General features: G+C 39.2%; 1 protein-coding gene across 6 annotated transcripts in view; it reads left to right on the forward strand.

Moving 5' to 3' along the window:
• Positions 1–1,261: 1,261 nt before the first annotated feature.
• TULP4 (TUB like protein 4) overlaps positions 1,262–20,338 on the forward strand; it is a 156,650-nt gene continuing 137,573 nt past the window's right edge. For 2 of the 6 annotated variants that reach the window (XR_008971869.1, XM_057406695.1), the window contains exon 1: positions 1,262–1,416. The gene's annotated coding sequence lies outside the window, so the exon portion shown is untranslated. Of the gene's footprint in view, positions 1,417–1,717; positions 1,748–1,846; positions 1,878–15,766; positions 16,868–16,905; positions 17,068–20,338 lie in introns of those variants that run through there. The other 4 variants (XM_057406734.1, XM_057406742.1, XM_057406720.1 and 1 more) reach the window with 4 other exon arrangements.

Here is a 20,338-nt window from a genome sequence, read left to right on the forward strand (position 1 = left end):
TCAGGATCACAATTTGTAGAGGCTGGTGAACAACTACCATACAGTTTTCTCTTGTGACTAGGAAGGCAGCTATAGGCAACTTCTAACACAGCTGAGAGGAGGGACTACTAGTCAACACTGTTACACTCTTAGCTAATGCGCTGGGGTGGAGAGGACAGGATTACAAAGGGGGTTAAAGCTGCAGCTTTTTGGGAAATTTACTCTTATGTTTTTCTGTTTTACTACCTGAACTTCTTATGGCCTGTAAATTGGGAATTGATCCAAGGCACACATGGCTTAAGTTAAACACAAGAACTGAGTGATACAGTGGTTTTAGCTGGTTTAGCTCCTCAAAATTTTCTACTGAAGAAGTAATCCCCATATAATAGATGTAAGCCTGCCAGTAAGGGTGGTGGTTGTCTTTTGCAGATATTCAGGAACCCTGGTCTTCAGAGCTCACCAGTTGATAACTATTGTAATGCACCCAGAAATGGAGCCCGAACTCACTGATGACTTCTTATTGCACTTCAGCGATAGGACTATTATTCTACCTTTAAGAGATGCCTGAGGGTTTAGCGTCTATGTAATGCAACTGAAAATCCTCTATGAAAAAAGCAACTTTTTCCTAAATGAGAATTATATTAGCAGTTGAAATCCATACCTAGATCTAACACATTATCTCAGGCTTCAGTCTTCCAGATTTTCACAGATGTAGCTGATCCTCTGGCACAAAGTTTGGCCCATTCTTGCTATAGGCTGCAAGACAGTGTGAAAAATATTTACCTTTTTAGTTTCTGAAATGGTCAGTAAATTTGGATTACTAAAACCAGCATGGGATTGGGCCTTTTGACTTCCGGCTCCCCATATACTGTGCTCTAGGTAGCTTTTTTAGAGGTGATAGTTACAGTTTGTTCCTGGTTCCCTTGAACTGCTAAGTATTTCACACTTTCTGTGTTTAGGCATTTCGTTGCTCCTTTCTGAAGGAATGTGCATTGAATGCAATACAGAAATACCAGAATACAGCTTCAGAGTTTGTTTACCATTCAAATCCCTTTTAGCTGGGGCTCCCCTAGGTCTTGTAGTGTTGGCATTCTGAACTGCTAAGTTTGAGGATAGAGGCATTCTCTCCCATAAAACACCCCCTTGACGTGTTATTTGTAAGCATTATTTTCTGGGAGCAAAAGTTATGCTTCACATGGTCAACACGATGTTCACTAGCTGTAGCTTTCCATGGAAGCAGAAATGCGGGAATACCATGGTTTTGTTGGGAGGGGTGTGTGGTGGGACTTGGTGCACCAACGCTTCCTTCCTTCCATGTTAGCTCTGAAGGTAGGAGGGACAAGCCAGCTCTAAGCGCTTTGTTATCAAGTAACGCTCACTACCACGTACAGCCTTGGCTGTCTGTAACGCACCCCGCGATCTCCTCCTCAGAGGAAGGTAGGGGGGTTGAGGGGGGACAGGGACAGGGTGGCGGCAGCCTTGGTCCCGCCGGCTCTTTCCCCTTGCCAAGCGAGCCGTTATCTCGTCGCGTTACAGTGTCACGGCGCTGGCCTTGCAGGGGGCGCCGGGGCTCCGCGCGCGGAGGGTCTGGCGCTCATCAACCACCACCCAGCCCTCCGGTTCCCGGTGGCGCCCGGCGCTGCGGGAGACAGAACAGGGGCGGAGCCGGGCCGGGGAAGTGTGGTGGTCACGTGGCGGGGGTCACGTGGCGGGGGAGTCGGGCCCAGCTGCCGCCGCCGCCGCCGCCGCCGCCGCTGCTCAGGTAGCGGTGAGAGACGGGGCCGGGACAGCCGGGAGGGGGAGGCGCGCGGGAGCGGGGAGGGAGGGAAGGAGGGAGCGAGCCCGCCCGCAGTGTGTGGGGTGCGAGTGGCCGCCGCCCGCTCCGCAACCGCACCGAGGTGAGTGCGGGCAGCGGTGGAAGGGCCGCAGGGTGGGAGCGCCGCCGGGGGCGGGATGGTCCGGGACTAGTTTGGCTTTTGTTCCTTTGGGCACCTGCTAGGCCGCTGTGCGGGAGGTTCGGGGCTCCCGGCGCGCCGCCGCGACGTGCGCGTCCGGTGCGTGCTGCGTCCTCGCTGTGGCAGTTACCCCTAACGGACACCGGCCGGGATGAGCCCCGGCGCCGTTCCTGCCCCCACCCCACCGGTCGCTTCCTTCCCTTGTACCTGCGGCTCCGGGAGCCGGGCGGCGGCGGTGTGTGTGTATGTATGTATGTATGTATGGCCTTGGCTCCGGCATCACCTGTGACTCGCCGGCACTGCCTGTAGCGCTGCGATTTCTTTAGTGTTATTTTCTTCCCCTCTCCCTCCCCCCTTTTTTTATTACATCCCCCCACGGCCGCGCCTTTGTCGGGGAGACGGGATACGGGGCAGACGGTCAGGAAATGTGCCCGGCGATATGGTAAAATTTGCCCAGCAAGTGCAACTACTTCGCATTCTTTTGTGTTGTGTGTTCACGTCATGCGTTCAGTAAATGTCTGCGTGCGAGCATGTTCGAGCACCTTGGCTTCCTAAAGGTTTCCCCCAAACCGTGTAGGAATCGGTTACCAATATAGTACTTAAATTTGACTGAAGCGTTAAAGCATGCAATTAAAACAGCTGTATGGGGTCAGATCAAAGATTCGTCGAGTTTGGATTCCTGTTTCTGCAAGCAGTACATAGCAGATGCTTAGGAAACACCATAACAACAGGGTGAGCATGCTGTGAAGCTTTGGGAAAGCAGCCAGGTCTCCAGCAATTTGAGGTTAGGGGACTTCCTGAGTCAAATGTGATGGTTTAGTATTTAAGGGCCGTTTTTCTTCCATGCCTTAGATATATATGTTTTTTTTTTTTAAAAAAAAAAAAACAAGACAAAGGCATCTTAAAGGAAATGTTTTTTTCTTTGTCTCCTTAAAAAAACGTAATTGTTGTCATAGGTAATTTCATTTTGCCAGGATGAAATTTGCCTCTCCAAGAATTACTGATTCATGAGTAACATACTGTGTTTTAAGTAGGTAAAGGGTATTTGCAGTGAATATTTTCTACACGTATTGGAGCTGTAAATAGTAAAAGTGTTCTTTAAGGTCTGTTTTTACTAATCATCTGTGAAATTTAAGTCTTAAACCCTAAAATAACTGTTTAATAAAATGCAATCTAGTAAGTACGTGGTTAAAAGAGTAAATGTTTAACAGTAATATAATACTGACAGTTTGAGGATAATCATATGAATATGAACCACTAACATTTAGCTATTTCTATTTAAGCTTAAAGAGTTAATTTGTATAAAAAGGTTAAGTTTGTTAATAGAACAGGTTTCTCATTACATCAAGTTTCTGGTAAAATTATTTCAGTAATACCATCATAGATTTATTTTTTTTTCCATAATGGCAAAATCGTGGTGTTCCCTAGGGATGATAACTATCACTTGATCCTGCAATCCTAAATTCAAGAAACATCTTCATGCCAAGAGCTCCTAACCTGATTGCTCTTATAAGTAACATTTGCATGAGTGGGCCTCATTTTTCACAGGCAATGTGAATGTCAAGTGAAGTAGAGCTATTTCAAAACCAGCATATCCCCACACACTTCCAATGGAGTTTTATAAGAAGGTCATAATCAGTTTCTTGGGGGCTGAGAGGAGGTAGTGGGTTGGTGTGTGTGTATATAGATAGATATTTATAAGATTAAAAATAGCTTAGAAAGCTGACAACTATAACTTGTGAATGACTGTCATGGAAAGATGGTGGGGTATTTTTTTTTATACATCACATCACTGCTTCTAACAACGGACTGTGGAATTTGCTCTCACCTAATCAACAGATGTTTATTCTGAAACCCTCAACATATCTCATTATTCTATAAAAACCCTGCATAAGTTGAACTATACTGAGCTCATAATGGACAGTTCAGATTACTCAATCCATTTTCTTCAGTAAGGGATTAATACATTTCCATGGTTCTCTTGTAAACTTACACCAAGAAAGCTGTTGTAGTGCAACTTCCCTTAGCTCACTGAATCATTTTTATCATTAAAAAAAAAAAAAGATTGGTTCAGCTGAACTTTCAAACAAAAATAGTTTTGTTTATAACTAGACTCTAGAAGAAGTTGTTTTATGTAATGATTAAGCATATCTATAGTACATAGCTTTTAAGCAGTACTTTTCATTAGTAGGTCTCAAAGCACCTTACAAAAGAATTCATTGTAATTATTTTCTTCTTATCTAAGGGCAATTATTGTTATCTAGTGCTCATAAAGTGATGATTGTCTACCTGTGATCCCTGTAAGAAAATCTATAAGGTCTACCAATAAAATCAGACTTTTTATTTAAATATTTTACAATTTACCCCCCCCCCCACCTTTGTGTGTGTACAATTTTATGTTGTAGCATTTTTATTTCATTTGATGATGCTTGAGGTCATTTCATACCGTACCTCCCATACCAATGTTGTAATCTAAGCCAGTGCTTTAAGTAGAACTGACTTTTCTTAGTGTCAGAAGAGACCTTGCTGAAGGCTTAACCAAATTCATTCAAGAGTTAGAGAATGATTCAGGACAGTGTTTGTTAAGGTGATCAAAGTAGTAATGTGGCGCACGTCTCCAGTTCAGTTACCAGGGAGCTTGACTGCTAAGAGAGTTTGTACATAATGTCTCTTGGTACCTGTCAGGAAAAAATAGAAGTATGTGTAAGTGAATGAGTGAGTTATGTGGCCAGTATTCTCATATCTTTCTGGTTTTCATTCATTTCCATCTTGCAGAGCTGTTAGAAATGGTATGGAATATCACATTTCTTTTTTTTTTTTTCTTTGACTGGAACCACCAGTTCCAGTCACCTTCGGTGTTGCATTTTTGTAATGCATCTGGTAGCAGAACAAACCTCTGATGCTAGAGGTGCGTGAAGTACACATCCTTAAATTGTTGTTTTCGAACTACCTCTATCAGTTGAGGTGCACAGATGATTGTCGCTCATTTTAGTAGTTTAGTTTATGCCTTGAGATCTTCTAATGTGTTGATGTTTTCCAAAATAGGACAGAAAGCCATTTATTTATTTCAAGACAATACATTAAAGCATTGTCATTTAGGGGTAACATAAAAGTTAGAAAATGTATAAAAGATTGATAATGGAAGAATTACAATTTGGGAACTGTATAGTATACTATATACTAAATAGAATAGGAACTGTATTCCTAGATATTGTAATGCTGTCCTGAGACATGAGTTCATATAACTTAGATCTAAGTTGTAAACTTTATTAAAGAGGATGAAGGCTTAGCTACTGTAACAAAATGTTTGCCAGCAGTCTTACAGGTATAGTCAGTGATTTCAGTTGACTCTCTGTGTACTTCAGTTAGATTGGTGTAGATTCAGATGATTTGGAAAAATGGTCCAAGAGGAAATGTTCTGAGATGGCCAGTTTCAAGGAACAGTTGTCTTGCCTATTTCTGTGTTCATTGTTTTTGTGTGACTCATGTTTTGACGCATGCTTTTGTATTTGATCCGTTATTTCTGTGTTGTGTTATTTTAAACTAATGCTTTCCTCTGCATCATTTTACAGTACTTAAAACTTTGATATCTTTAAAATGGTCTATAATAGTTCTCACTTTGTGTAATACCCATGAAAGACCTTAGTATTATTCACCTGCACATCATATCCTTGATTATATTAAAGCTGGTCTGGAGAGCCTCCCACTGGAAAGCTGGGCTCTTTGTATAGCTTGGAGGTCCCGATTAATTTGTGTTTGTTGCCTTCTGCATAGTTTCAGAGCTGGTAGAGCCAGCCATACACTTTGCAAGTACCCTAGGTTTGAATAGTCTCCAACATCCTTGTCTGGTGCAAAGTACTCTTTGTCAGGCATGTGTTTGAAGATTAACTCTTCCATTAGAATATAAAGATCTAGCATTTCTCAGTACTAATATCAATCCATTCTGTCAGTTCTTCTGCTGCTTCGTACATGTGGTGGGATAGATTCCTCTTGTTTGAGGCAAATCTTGCAGCTAATCTGATTTCTAAATAAAATCTTCGTATTTTTCATTTCACTAGTTTGAGTAATATTTGCAAGGTAAAATTTGGAAGAAGGCCAAACCCATTCACACAGCCATTTAAAGAAAGTTACTGTAAATACTTTACCAATGGTACCTGGCACCAGACAAAACAGGCAGGACCCATAAGTGTTTGACACAATATCAAAGAAAAGACTTTCTGCATGTATGTTACGAATATGATAGAAAAGCAGTGTTTTGAAGATAAGTAGCAAAGTTATTGTGAAGCAGGTTGGCTGCCCACTGTGATTATGATGCATCACAGTCTGCAGGAGGCTCTTTAGTTTGAAGAAACACCATAGCAAACAGAATTCCTAAATTGTGAGAGGGACAGAGTGCTCTCAGTTTTGTTGTGTTTTGGGTTCAGTGTCTAGTACAGTGAAAACTCTGGTCTGTTGGGCATCCAAGCATTACTTGCAATGTTATTGCTGCCTGTGCTTGATAAAGAACAGATCTCCCTATTCTTATGAAATGCTAGAATGACTTTAGGAAATTCTTTCAGTTCTAGGGTAACTAAAAAATAAACCCTGAAAGAGCTACTTGTCTAAAATCTGGATAAAATACACAAAAAGGAGATTGACTAACACAGATCCTGTCTTGAAGATAACATAGCTGTGGATAATAGTTAATGTTGTATAAAAATACCAAAAAATGTTACTCATAAAGCTATTTAAAGTACTAAACACAACTTGAAAGGGGGAGTGAATTCAGCTACAGGAAAAGGAGGAAAAGTTATATATTTGTGGTGTCTTCCCCAGCTCTTATGAGTGATATAAGTATATTAAGAGCTGTTACTATATAAATATCTTGGCTGCCATACAAGTGCCCTACATAGTGTTTGGAAATGAGGGAATTGAAGAGTGTAGGTGTTGAACCAGCTTTAGATAGTTTACCTTCTTTTTTCCCAGGCACAAAAAAGTAGGGACTTAAGAATGGCGTGTCAGCTCAGACCAGAGCTGTTTCTACATCAATATCTTGTTTTTAACATTGAATTATATGCCTAGGGAAGAGTATCATAGGACATGCAAATAGCTGAGTGTCTGAAGGGGGGTGTTACTGGTTTCTAGCACGATGCAGTTTAGGGTTCTGAGGGCAGATGATTTGGTATTTAATCATTTGGGTTGTGATGAATTTGTGCAGTCTCTTCTTGAACCCTTAGTAGCCTTGGCATCCACAGTATCCTGTAACACAGGAAGTGCCTGTTTTTAGTTAGGCTGTTGCCAGCTTAAAAGTTACAATTCTCCGCTCCTGTAATTTTGCATGATGTACACCCCTGTTATTTTCAATTTGTAAAATTTGATATGAAACTTACTCTGGATAAAGTTGAGTACTTGATGAGTACGTATGGAATATCAGGTCTTGTGTGCAGACCCTTATTTACTGAGAAATATATAAAAAAGAACTCTTCATAAAATCTTCTCGCTTCTAATAACGTCCAGCTTGTTTATGCTTTCTATTTCTCTCAAAATGAAACCTGAGAACCACTTACAGCCAGTTTTGCTCTTAGCAGTGTATCTTTTTATAAAGACTGTGATGTTCCTGTGTATGAATTGTATCTGTAAAAACATTGTGAGTGTAAAAAGCTTGCTTTTGAAAAGTTAATTGCCAAGCTTGTGATTGTTTATTAGATTGGGGAAAGTTTTAATTGGGATTTTGGTGTGAAGTTTCTGAAGTTAAGTAGCAGAGGGCAGGTATTAGCCCCCTATTTATCATATGCTCATCCGTAAAAACCCGTAAGACATTCAGGAATGATATGGAAAGAGAACAGTGTGTCAATGAAATGGCTCTTTCCCATGGTCAATACTTGAACTTTCATTTCATCTATAAAGAAACAGTGATATTAATTAAATGTGTTTGATTTGCCTTTCCAGACTTGGATTGCTCTGGAGACTGCTAAGCATTTTTCCAATTTGATATGGAATTTTCCCTGGCTTGGATTCCTCCTTCTGTCTGTCATGTGTTAGGGTTTGATAGCAGTTCTTTAAGGATGTTTGATGCCTAAGGCAAAGGATCCTTTATGGCAGTGTGTACATGTATAATTTATTTATTTTAAATCTGTCAGATCAGAAAATGGGGCTACAGCTCCCATTGTCTGGTAACTCTTAGTGAATTTAATTAGATAAAGCAATGAACATGGTTGAATTGTAGGAGAGAGATTTAAATAAACACATTTTAATCTCATAATGACATGTCTCAAGCTGGGCATGGGGAGGTTTAGTCTGGGTATTAGGAAAAATTTCTTCACCAAAAGGTGATCAGGCATTGGAACAGGCAGCCCAGGGAAGTGGTCGAATCAGTGTTTCTGATTGAGATTGAGATGAGGCCTTTAGTGACATGGCTTAGTGGTGGTTTTGTCAGTCCTGTGGTAATGGTTGGACTTGATGATCTTAAAGGTCTTTTCCAACCTGGTTAATTCTACAATTCTGTGATTGTATGGGAAACTATGCAGTGAAAATCTGCTATCTTGCATGGATGATGAAGGGATAAAATTAAATTGGCTCATGGTGCAGGTATGCGATTTGGAACCATTTGCAGCTCTTCCAAAGTGGAGATGAAGATTTAAAAACTAGGAGAGGGACATGGTTCTTCTAAAGATACTTATAGCTAGCCCTGTTATCAATTATAATAGACGATGAGCAAGAATTAGTCTGTTTCAACAATAAAAAGTTTAGTGCAGCAACAGACTTATATTAAGAGCAAACGGAAATCATAGGATTAAGTGTTTAAGTCCTTTTCCTCTGAGTTATAGACCTTTCAGGGGTGGATTCCTTGCAGATTTTGCCAGCCTGCTGAGAAGACCTTCTCTCTTCTTTTATACCAGCAGAATAGCCCTGGGGAACAGATCTTAAATCTGAACTCCATTCACTGGACCTTTAGTAAGACTGAGGAAAGTATACTATGTAAGAAAGTACAATTTGAGCTCAATACTAGTGTGAAGAGTATGCCTGTGTAGTTTTAGAGCCTCCCTTGTATTTCTACTTAAGTACTTCTTGTTATTAGTAGAGGAATTGGAAATGTCTCTTTCTTCTAAGGATTTAAATGGGAGACCACTAGGTTAGGGAGTGATATAGCTTGGGAGATGAGGAAGATGATTATATGGAAAATTCTTATAATAGTTTCATTTTCAGTTCTGTGTTGGTGGGGTTTGCAGTCATTACTCATACAGAGAGCAGATGACCTGAATGGTGGTTTTTCTGGGCTGAATGACCTGTAATGCCGAAAGATTTCATAAAAGATAGTGTCCTATTTTCACAAGATGCGGCAGGAAGGTCTTTTGTCACTGTCATAGAGGTTATATTCCAAAGGTTGGGTACTTACTTAATTCAGTCTCTCCCTTCCCCCTTTGGAGTTTGGTTTAAATACTTCTGGTGTGAGGAAGCTTCTAGTTGGTTTGGAGAGAAAATATTTGTGTTTCAATTGTCTAGTGCTGTGGTGCCAGAATGAGCTTTTGCTGATTTTAAAATAACATTGCTTATTGAGACTCCAGAAATGCTGGGAAACTTTTTTCCCCAGTTTGGATTTGAATGTGTCCTCTGTTGTCCAAAGATGAGCACAAAAATCAACAAATGTCCAGCATTTGCTTTATGTTGGGCAGAGAATGAAAAAATCTAAGACAATCAAATGAGCTTTGCATAGCAAATGATAAAATGTTTTTTATAGTGTCTCCAGAAGTAGATCTGCTACTAGTTGCCCATTTTTGGTTAAGGAAGGTATAGTGGGACGGATGTGTCATGAGGGTTTGGATCATGATGATTCGCCTTCAGCTGCGTTGTCACAGTTTTGACAGATAACATGGCTGATGACTGAGTTTCCGTACTGATGTGCAACTGTTTGTTTTCACTTCTGTTTACTTCTGCTTTGCTTTGTTTGTGTATAGACTAAGAGCTCATTGCTTTTGAGCTTAATACTTGCTCAAGCTCTTAGCATAACTTCTCTCCCTTCGAGTATCTTAAGAAGTTCGGGTTGTTGTCTTCTTCACTGGCAGGACTAGTATGGAAGCATTGAATGAAGGATCTCTAAATGCTGACAGTGCTCAGTTCTGTTACTGTTTTGATTGCCCCAGATGGCGTTTTTGGGTGTAGCTTTCAATGTGTGGGCTGATAATACTACTGATAAGAATAGGCTTGAGGTGATGCAGGTTGAATGGAGAGAGCACTGGAGAGCATGCTAAAGAACACGTGATTTCTTTGAGTTTATGTCCTTGATTAGGCTGCTTTTTGGGGGGTGGTGGTTTATTTTTTTGTGTGTGGGGGTTTTGGGGGGGGGAGGAGGGTGTTGTTTTTACAACTTTTAGCACAGTTTCTTCTAACATTTCTGGTTAAGAGTTGTGACCGTATTTCCTGGCTGATACTGTTATTGTCTTTGCATTCATTGAAGTTTAAAATTTTGCAATTTTGTGGTATGCAAGGCAAGACTCTGTTTTGTTATTGCTCTCTTTTTGCCTTTACATCATCATAGCAAATATAGTCAAAAAAGAAATCTTGGATTTTTCTTTTGTTGTTGTTTTTGTCTTTGTTTCATTCTAAAGCACCTCATTATGATAGCTGATCTAAACTATCTGGAGAATCACCCCAAATAACAATTGCATGCAGACATACTTGGCTGCACAGCAAGGTCTACATTTAGAAAAGGGTTCTGTCCTATTTTCAGTTAATTTTAATGATCTGGAGTTTTACCTTCATTTAAGAAATCCGAATGAATTTTGGCATCTTTTCCAGGCCTCCCTAATAGATAAATGAATGAGTTCTCTGAATCAGATTTCAGAATCATTTGTGTAAAGGAAGCCCTGCTTACCTTTCAGATAACCTAAGGTATTCTAGTAATTCCTGGTGTGCTCAAAGTTCTGCCTCTGCTTGTTTGGTGTTTACTCTAGCAGGGTCTTGTGGTTAGAAAGGTGAAGTAGGTTGTGGGAGGTTGCTGCCATATAGATGCAACATCTTAAAAAGCAACTGCAGTCCCATATAGATGAGTGTTCTGTTGAAATGCTGGTTTTGATTTTTAAATCAATCTGTGTCAGTCTAAGTTAACAGTTACATTTGAATTTTTTTGTTGTTGTGCAGTACTTGATGAGTACAGCAGCAGACTAGGAGTCAGAGCTCCTGTACTTCTCTCTCAGTTCTGCCATGAGCTTCTGTATTGCTTTGAGATGCTTGTCTTTTACCCAGTGTACTGGGAATAATACTATTTTCCTACATTTCCTAGGATCACTGAGGCTACTAGAGTTCTTCTAGGACACCAGATAAAAGGTTCAAAGTTCAGGGTCATGTTAAATAATCATGCAGTTGAAAATGAGTCAAATGTTCGCTCAAGTGAAGATGACTAGGCTAGGGAAGGGTAAACTGAAAAAGCTGCAAAAGGAAGGGCTAAGCTATAAATATTGTGTGACTCGTTATTTCCTTGTTTTCTTGTTGATTCTTGAGATTCTGAACTCATGGCTTATCACTTGACATCTGTAAACCATCAGACACAGCAATGGTGCAAAGTAATGCTACTTTAACATAATAAGGTTGGCAACAGGGCATGCCTGGATGACGTACCTGTGTAGGGCACATATCCACAGAAAGCACTCTTGTAGTTGAAAGATTCTTCCACTTGTTTGTAGCAGACAGTGAATCACACACAGGGTCCACAGTGTTGCTAAATTAAAATCTGGTGTGTTGAGAGTTCTGGGAGTTAGTGGTGACAAGTCTGTATCTCATTCGTTGGTAAGGGTACATTTGTGACAGAAAGGTTGATTCAGCAGCTTGGTGCATTTCTTTCCCTCGTGTAATAGAAAATACATCTGTAGACCATTCAGCTTTGTGCATAGAGATGTTTTTAGGCCACAGATCTTTGAGTTAGCTTGTGGGATTTTTAATTTTCACAGTCTTTTAGCAATGCCTGTGTTTACTGAAGCAGTATGAATAAAACAGGGGTGCTCTTTTGTTGAAAAGTCTCATCCCACCTGTTTGGGATTGTTTCTGGAAAACAGACTCCTAATCCCCATAATAATTTTCTTAGCTACTATGCTCCAGATTTATGTTTGAACAGTGTGGCATACAATATGGAAAATACAATTTATCCATGTCATAGATTTGTTAAAGATGAGAATTAAACATTAAAGTTATGTAGCCTAAACTTCTGCACAGCACCGTCTTTGCATTGTATGTGAAGTTGGGTGCTTTCATTAAACTAAAGCGCTGTTCTTTTCAGAAGAAGTAAGACTTAATTTCATAATACAGGTATGAAGCTGGTTCTCTCATGAAGTCAACTGTTAACAGGACTGTTCTCTTCTTGCATCTAGGTATAGGTAGAGACCTTGTGAAGAGGAGAGTTATACTTCAAGGCAAAGAGGCAAATACAAAGTTCCTTAGGTCACAGAGAGGGGGAAGAAAAGTCAAGAGGGTCCTTGCTTTTTGTTTGGAGGGTTATCAGTGCTCTGGTGCAGATGTTTGTTCAGAAATCTAGCTGAACAAATGAAAAATGCCATGAAAGATGTGGTAAACAAAATTGCATTCTTTCATGAAAATTTTCTTCTCTAGGTTTCTCAGGTCATGCTGTGAGGCTTCCTGGGTGTCTCACCTTGAGCTGCTTACCACCTCTATATGTAATGTGTCTAGTTTACCTGTCTTTTTCCTTTCTATTTTTTGAGAGACTTATTCTCTGTCTTCGGAGGTTTACTTGCCTTCTTTGACTAGCTGAGTAAATACAGGGATCTCTCAGGGATTTACATTTGTCAAAAGATGATAATGCTGTCATGTTTCTGTGCAGTTTTGAGCTTTCTTTCAGGCCAAGTTCCTGTGGCTATGCGATTGATACCATGCATAGTTGCTCAAAGAGAACCTGTTTAGGCTTCTGCTCTCCAGACTCTGATGTTTGTTATGTGGTGTGTACCATCATATTCAAGCCTTCTTTTTCAGGCTTTTCTTGCAGATTATTTCAAAGTATAAATAAGTGGTAATAGGGAGGGAAAGGTTGTGGGAGGTGCTGGTTTCCATACGAAATAAAACTCACAGAAGTGCACAGCTTGTTTGGCAGCATTAGGAAATCTAGTGCACTTTACAGCATGCTTGCTGAGAGCTGAGAGCCAAAGACCTTTTGTTCACTGTTTTGGAAAATGTCAGGCCCAGAACTCTGGTCAAAAGACTATTCAGACAAAAAATGATATAAAGCCACTGCTCAGAAAGTCATAATCTCTCTTCTTATACTAGGGATTTCAGAATTGATATTAGATGACCCATACTCTCCACTGTCTGAACGATTAAAGGCTTAAGAAATGTGATACTTTGGATTGTATTTTCCTGAGCACTCATTCACATGGAGTAGTTTCTGTAGATTTTTTCTAATATTTGCCCACAAGTTTGCTCACAAAGTGGGCAAAAGCTTAGATTTTCTTTAAGTAGATTTATTTAGTCTGTGCTTTTTTGTTTCCGTTTTTTTTTTTTTTTTTTTCCTTGTCCTCTAAATTCTGAAATCCTTACTGGCGAGTCTGATTATAAACAAGACACTCCCTCATGCTGATGATAAGTTGAAATCTGCCTTGGGACAATTACCTCTTTCTTAGCATGATGTCGGTGGAAAGCCTGAAAATGCTGCCACACAGCAGCTTGCTTTCTCAGCTAGAAAAGGAATGTTTATTGTTGGTGGCTTGTTCGGTCCTTAGCATTATAGAAATTGATTGTGTCGTAATATTCATTCAAATTGCCCTGGCTCTTTGTGGTTATACCCACAGTCAGCAGGGTATCATAGTGTGTTCATAGCTTGAGCATGTCAAGACGTGTTTTGCTGAACCTAGGGCTTGATCAGATGGAGAGGTTGCTTCCTGCTTTCCACTGCTGGTTTTTGGTGCATGTTTGTGTCATGCAGAAACAAAAATGAAACAAAGGTATTGGTATTATATACAGGTTTTGGGCTGAGACAGGTGTACGGTTTGTCAAAGAGGTGATTTTGTGTGTCGTGTCCTATTGCCTCAGCCCCAGTCAGAGGATGTGATTACAGTAATAGCAGACAATGTCTGAAAAGAATCTAGCATGAGGATGGTACTTTCTCTTCTCTCAGGAGTTTGTAATCTGTATTAATTTTTTTTTTAAGGCAAACGCCTATTGTGTACGTTTATCAGTTGCGTCTTTATGGGAATAGCATGAAAAGGATCACTGCCATCCTGTCTTTGTCGTCATCATTTTGTCTCTGTTTCATGTAATTGCTGATTGTTTTTATAGCAACACACTCCTATATCCTTATGTGAATTTAGTGTCTAATTTATTGAGACAGGACTGTCTTGTATAGTGGATTTTATGAACATGTCCTTTCTCACGTCAAATATTTTAGCATTTAATTGTCATGAGAATAAAAAAAAGCTTAAATAACTTTGGGTTTGTTTTCAGGGTTGAACTTTTTTAAAGTGTGTTTCAGGAATGCTGTTGCTAGACTGAAGAACACAGATTCTCCCACCCTTCTCCCCCAAACTCTCTACCCCTACTAAGCTAATTAAACATGCCTTGTACTAGATGGCAGATGATGCTTTGCAGTATGTATGTACATGCTGTTGGCCTGTTTTACTCGGTCCAGGAAGCTGATACCATGCCTGAAGTCTGATTTGGGCCTTTTGCCCCAAAGCTTTAGCATTATGGCTTCAAAATAAAATTGTGTAAATTCCACATGTTAATCCAGTGTACTTTTTGCCCTGTGACCCACCTGCCTGTTCTCAATATGACCTTAATCTACCCCATCTTCCCAGAAGGAAACTTGCTCCTTATGTTTCTGTTTTTCTCTTAGAAGTATTCCCTCCAGCTCTGTCATTGCATGACGGGGATAATGTTTGTCATGAACTGCTGTCAGCTGGAATGGAGGAGATCAGGCACTGGTCAGGTTTAAGCAGTCTTCTAAAGATTGACCTACTGCTCTCGTATGACACTGCAGGGTTTGGCAAATAGCAATGATCATTTTTCTTCTCATGTGTGCATATGTAGATGGCTTGGAATGAGGGGAAGTAGAAATACTACTTTCTGCATAGCTTCTGTATTATGAATCTGATATGTGTATTGTTCATGCCATATTAAATCTGTCTGAAATCTTGTGTATGTTGAGGTTCAAAGTATGAAAACTCGAATCTTTTCATGAAGTTCTGAAGAAATAAAACTAATATATCTAAAGGGCTTTAGCAGACAAAATATGTTGAAGTCTGGCTGTGACTGTTTGATATGTCTTCTGTTGCTGTACCTGGTAGAGACTATCACCAGTCCCCTGCTGAAAGATTAGAAGAGAATGTGTGCCCGTAGCTCATGCAATTTATTTTAGAATTTGGCTTTTTAGATTGGTTTTATCTTCAGTGTCAGCTTTGAAACCGAGATTCGGGACCTTTTTGTGATATGATGGAAGTGCAGATACGGGTCCATAGTGGAGGAGAAGCCTTTCTGACAATACCATAGTCTAAAGTCTTTTTTTACTACAATATGTTAGCGAGCATTTACATGGTAGCTAAAAATGGATATAAAAAGATACTATTTTTAAGTGGAGCTTTTTGTCTAAGTCTATTGTAGTAAATTTAGCCTTTAAATAAGTTGTCAAATTTAAATAAAATAGCTTTGCTAATAAGTAATGTGAGTACATAGTGCTTGAATATTTTTTTGCTGAAGTTTTAAAGCACATCAGATCACTGAAATGAGGGAAATTGCTGGGTAAATAATTGGATTCAGTTTGCTGAAGGAGCAGGTCAGCTTGGAACAGATTTCCTTCAGTAGGCATAGATGGAAAATTGTGTGTTCATTTCAGTATAGTTAATGTCAATTATTTTTTTACAAGGAGAAACTGAAAAGGGTTGTTTTCCTCTTACAAAATGTAAAAAAAATGAAATGTGATGCTGAGATCAGCTCGCTGTTGATGTAGTGATGCTGAATCCAGAAAGTCAGCTCAGTTCACTAGCCAAAGGTAATGATTCTTTTTATTAAAAGCACGCCAACAAATTTAATTTTCAATGCAAACATGATTAGCAGAAGCATATGAATCCAAAATATCTAGTGTAGTTTTATCAGTAACTTTGTCTAAATCTTGCAAAACTTGGAGTTATATAAGCAGAATTCTAGGTTCCTTTGAAACTAACTTGATACACTTGTGAGTTTGGAAGATAATCCTAAAATGTAATCCTGCAAAATATTGCAGGTTTTTTTTGCTGTACCCATCAACATTGGTGACATTGGAGTTGACTATTGACAGTTGGAACTTCTGTTCTAAGCTGGCTCTTGTAACCGTTCAGGGTACCTTGTGTACTTGCAATGTTCCGTATGCATGTACTTTGTGTCACTTGTGCATATATGATAGCTTGGAGAACATTTGGTCCAGAAAAGGAGAAGGGCTGTTTATCATTCTTAACATCAAATATGAAAATCATTGATTTGAATAAATGTGTTTAAATTATGTAATTGCTTAAATGTGAATGTATTATAGCATTAAAGTTAGCAAAATGAAATACCAAATATGAGGTATAAGGTATATTGCAAATCAACATCAATTTAAGATTATCTCATAGCAAGCTTTCTTTCAGAAAAGGAGTAGAAATGCAAAATCAAATTAAAATTGTATATTAAAATCAAGTTTCCTTGCTTGATGATTTGAGATAGTAACTCTTTGTGGTTACTGTAAATCTTTTTGAATTAACCTGGCCTGTGTATCTGTCCATCTGCAGTGAACTGCTGAGGTGTTTTGACACAAGATATGTTTCACCAAATGTTGATGGATATTGTCAAATATTATCAAACAAAAAGCAGAATGTTGGTTATGGCTTTTCCTGTGGATCCAAAACAGGTTAAGTGTTGAAGCAAGATTGAAATGACAGAAAAACATCAAATGAGCCACACTCAGTGCTGAATAGGATCATGGCACAGACTGGAAGCCATTAATGGTACATTCTTCCCTCTTATTTTGGTGCATTCTTGTCTTTCATTATTAAGGAGGGTGCTCCAACTCTGTCGCATGGGGAAGTTTCATGATGCAGCTGAGCTGATCTAGCATCTTTCTGTTTCTGAGAGGTCTCCTTGCACCAAAGTCTTGTGGGTCCTGCCTGCTTCTTTGCTTCAGCTCTAACACTCATCTGACCCTCCAGTGAGTTGATCCAGCTCCCGAAGTCCACAGAACACTCCCTGCCTTTTTAATACTTGTTTTCTTATGTTTTAAGAAAGTGAGTCTGCCTAAGGAGATGTCAGAACGACATCCAGCAGTGGATAACCAGATCTAGGAAGGCAAATTGGAGTGGGCCACAAGGGCGTGAGATAAAGAAGCATGCTGTGAAGTTTGCTTGTGTTGCAGGCCTGTACCTTTAGTTTCTTCATCTGTTATGACAGAACCTGTCTTACAGGGTTGCTAAAAAGACTTCAGTGTGTGCATTCAAGGCATCGTAATTGGTGAGAAAGATTTGTAGAAGCAATCCTGCCTTACTGTATATAAGTATTGAAGGTACTGCTACTTTTGCTATAAAAAATTATTTCTCTAAAGATGTCATAAAGCCATTGGATTACCATTGATAATGGTAATTCTGCCAATCACATATGAGCTTTTCTATTGAGGAATGATGCTGCTCTCTTAGTATTAATAATTCTGTGGGAAGAACAGGGCTAGCTGTTTGAATCATTGAAAGCTGCTATGAGAAACCTGATAGTGTTTCCATAGGGCATGCTGATGTAATTATAGAAGCTTCTTTGGAAAACTGATAAAGTGTCAGTTATTTGTAGCTCTTCTTCAGAGCAAATAAAACAACATATGTTGAACAGAGTGGATGACCTGCTTGTATGCTGATTTTCTTTGCAATTGCATGTGGCCTTCCAGGAGATAGGTTTGGGTTTGCATTTACCCTGATAGAGCTCTGGCTGCTATGGGTACAGTTCTGAGAAGCAGCAATAAAGGACATTTGCTGTCGATCCACAGGAGTTGCTTTGTACTTTGGCTTTGGGCTTTTGCAAGGAGAGCAACAGATCCAGGAATCACAGAACACATTGCATGGGGCATTGTTATGAAACTGTAAGTGCCTTGCTATGCTCTGCTTAAGAATTTTGATAAGTTAAATTGTTGAAGCATTGAGAGGGAATAATCCTGCAACATTTGTAAGGCTCTATATGAGAAACAAACACTGTTTTATTGTAGAACATCCCTGTGTACGTGCTCTCCAGCCCAGTGGGAGACTGACTGCCTAGCAGCAGATATTGTCTGTAATCAGATCCCTGCAGCTCTGCGTTGCTCTAGTACATCTGTCTTAGAATCTCAGTGTCTTGCTTGATTTCACTGTTCATATTGCTCTCTGTGAGATGGATTTCTTCATCTGAAGTGAAAATTTGTAAACATGTAAGTGCAAACTAAAGCATGTGAGTTACATTTCTAAAAAGCCACATTACTGGTTTCAGTCAACTGATATATCAATGTAACTTGTTTTTTGGATGTGAGCTTTAGCTTCTCAAGCTTTAATCAACATAAGACATGAGGTGATAGTATTAGCTCACCAGCCTTTTTTGCTTACATCTGTTACAAGACTTCAGAAGGTACTTTGCTTCAGATGATAATTGTAGTTAAGCGGCTAAAAAGAAATCTGATGGATTGGAGATGGTATTACTTTATGAATATTTTTCCCTGAAGGGGGATGGGGAAATCCATGAACCTTGTTAATACTGTCTCCTACCTACTTGATATCTGGTAGAAATAACAAAAGAAAAAAAATAAATATATGCAAGATAATTAAATGGACCTGATAGGCATAGCAGACAATTCATAGCTGTCTTGCAGTACCGAGGGTAGAATGGATGGAAACAGGAAAGAAGTTTTAGAGAGCTCCTAAGACTTAGTCTATACTTTGATCATTCTTGAGAGCAAGGGGAAGAAAATAAGGTTTGTTAGCAACCCCTTTAAATACCATGTTTGCATGGGACCTTTTGGGGTTTACTTGCTTAAGGACTTCGTGTCCAGTAGGGATGGACAGGAAAGGATGGAGTATTTGTTTTATGGTTTTAGTGGTTATCTGTCAGTACGGTGCAGTCTACTCCTGTTCTAAGTGATAGATTTTTGATGGGTTACTGTAGGAGTGATGCTGTGGGGAATACTTGGAAAATACTGACACACTGCACATCTGTCAGGTGCATTAATTTGTGAAATTATTTGTTCCTGTATGATAATCATCTTTGGGGATTTGCTTTTTTTCAAGATTACTGTGGTGGAACGTTTATCCATTCACCGTCCATGTTGCAGTTATTTACAAGTATGTTTAACATGTTTGGAATGATGTATAACATTTCCTTATGCTCTGTTACGGCTTTGCAGTTTTATGCATGCACTGAAATGCTCATGCTGGGAACATTATGAGCTGGTTACTCATCTTTCTCAGAGACAATCCTAGTAGACTTTCCATATTCACTTTGACCAGTGGCACCAGCATTATAGAGCTTCTTGTATGAGAGAAATACTTAAATGTCTTTTCCAACCTGGTTAATTCTACAATTCTACAATACATTACAGTATGGACACAAGGAGAAATAGCAGAGGCAGCAATACAGCCATTGCTGTGATGGCCTACCATTACAAGCAAGACAGGATGTGTACGTATAATGTCTTGTTTTATATCTTTTTAGAAAGAGATAGGCTGAGTTCAGGCAAATGTATAATCTTTGGATTACATATGAAATATAACAGATTTTTTAGTTTGTTTGTTTGTTTTATATCTTGCATCATTTTAATCAACAGCCCAGTACAGGGTTGGTAGATTGACAATCCAGTGAAGTCAGCATCTGTATCAGGTATTATTAGCAGTTTTAGAATAACTGAGTAATTAGATTTTCCCATATTTAATTTAGGGATTTTTATTCTTTTGATAATTAGGAATAGAGTTTTTGTATTCTGATATTTGCGTTCATTGGCTTTGTTTTGTACTGTAATTCAGTAGAGCAGTAAGTGAATATAATAAATCATTTTAGTTATTGGGGTGGAATTTTCTTAAAATGTCATTGTTGAGTTACTTAATTTCAGATGCTTTGTATCAGCTTTATGAAATACTGTATGTTTTACTTTTTCATTGAAGTAATGTTTGTTTTGTGCATCCATCTAGTGCAGATCAAATGTAATGGCTGTTTCAGGCAGATGCTGCAGTGTTGATTTTGTTGCAATTAGCTAGTATAGATAACAAGAGAGCATACATTTTTCTCCTAGTGAACTCAGGGTATTCTGTGGTCTGTGCATAATAGGCAGTCAATGGAGAGGGCATTGAGGTGTCATGGCAGCATTAGATACTGAAGTAGTATACTGTCTTACGTTCTTTGAATCTAAAAAGAAACTAGAATATACTGATCCTCTTAAGCTATAGAATTGAAATCCTGAAAAAGATGTTTTCGTGTGTTTG

The sequence above is a fragment of the Pezoporus wallicus genome, unplaced genomic scaffold (assembly GCF_028554395.1).
Source record: "Pezoporus wallicus isolate ANWC-B61680 ecotype Strahan unplaced genomic scaffold, APGP_CSIRO_Pwel_v1 contig_3817, whole genome shotgun sequence".
NCBI lineage: Eukaryota > Metazoa > Chordata > Aves > Psittaciformes > Psittacidae > Pezoporus > Pezoporus wallicus.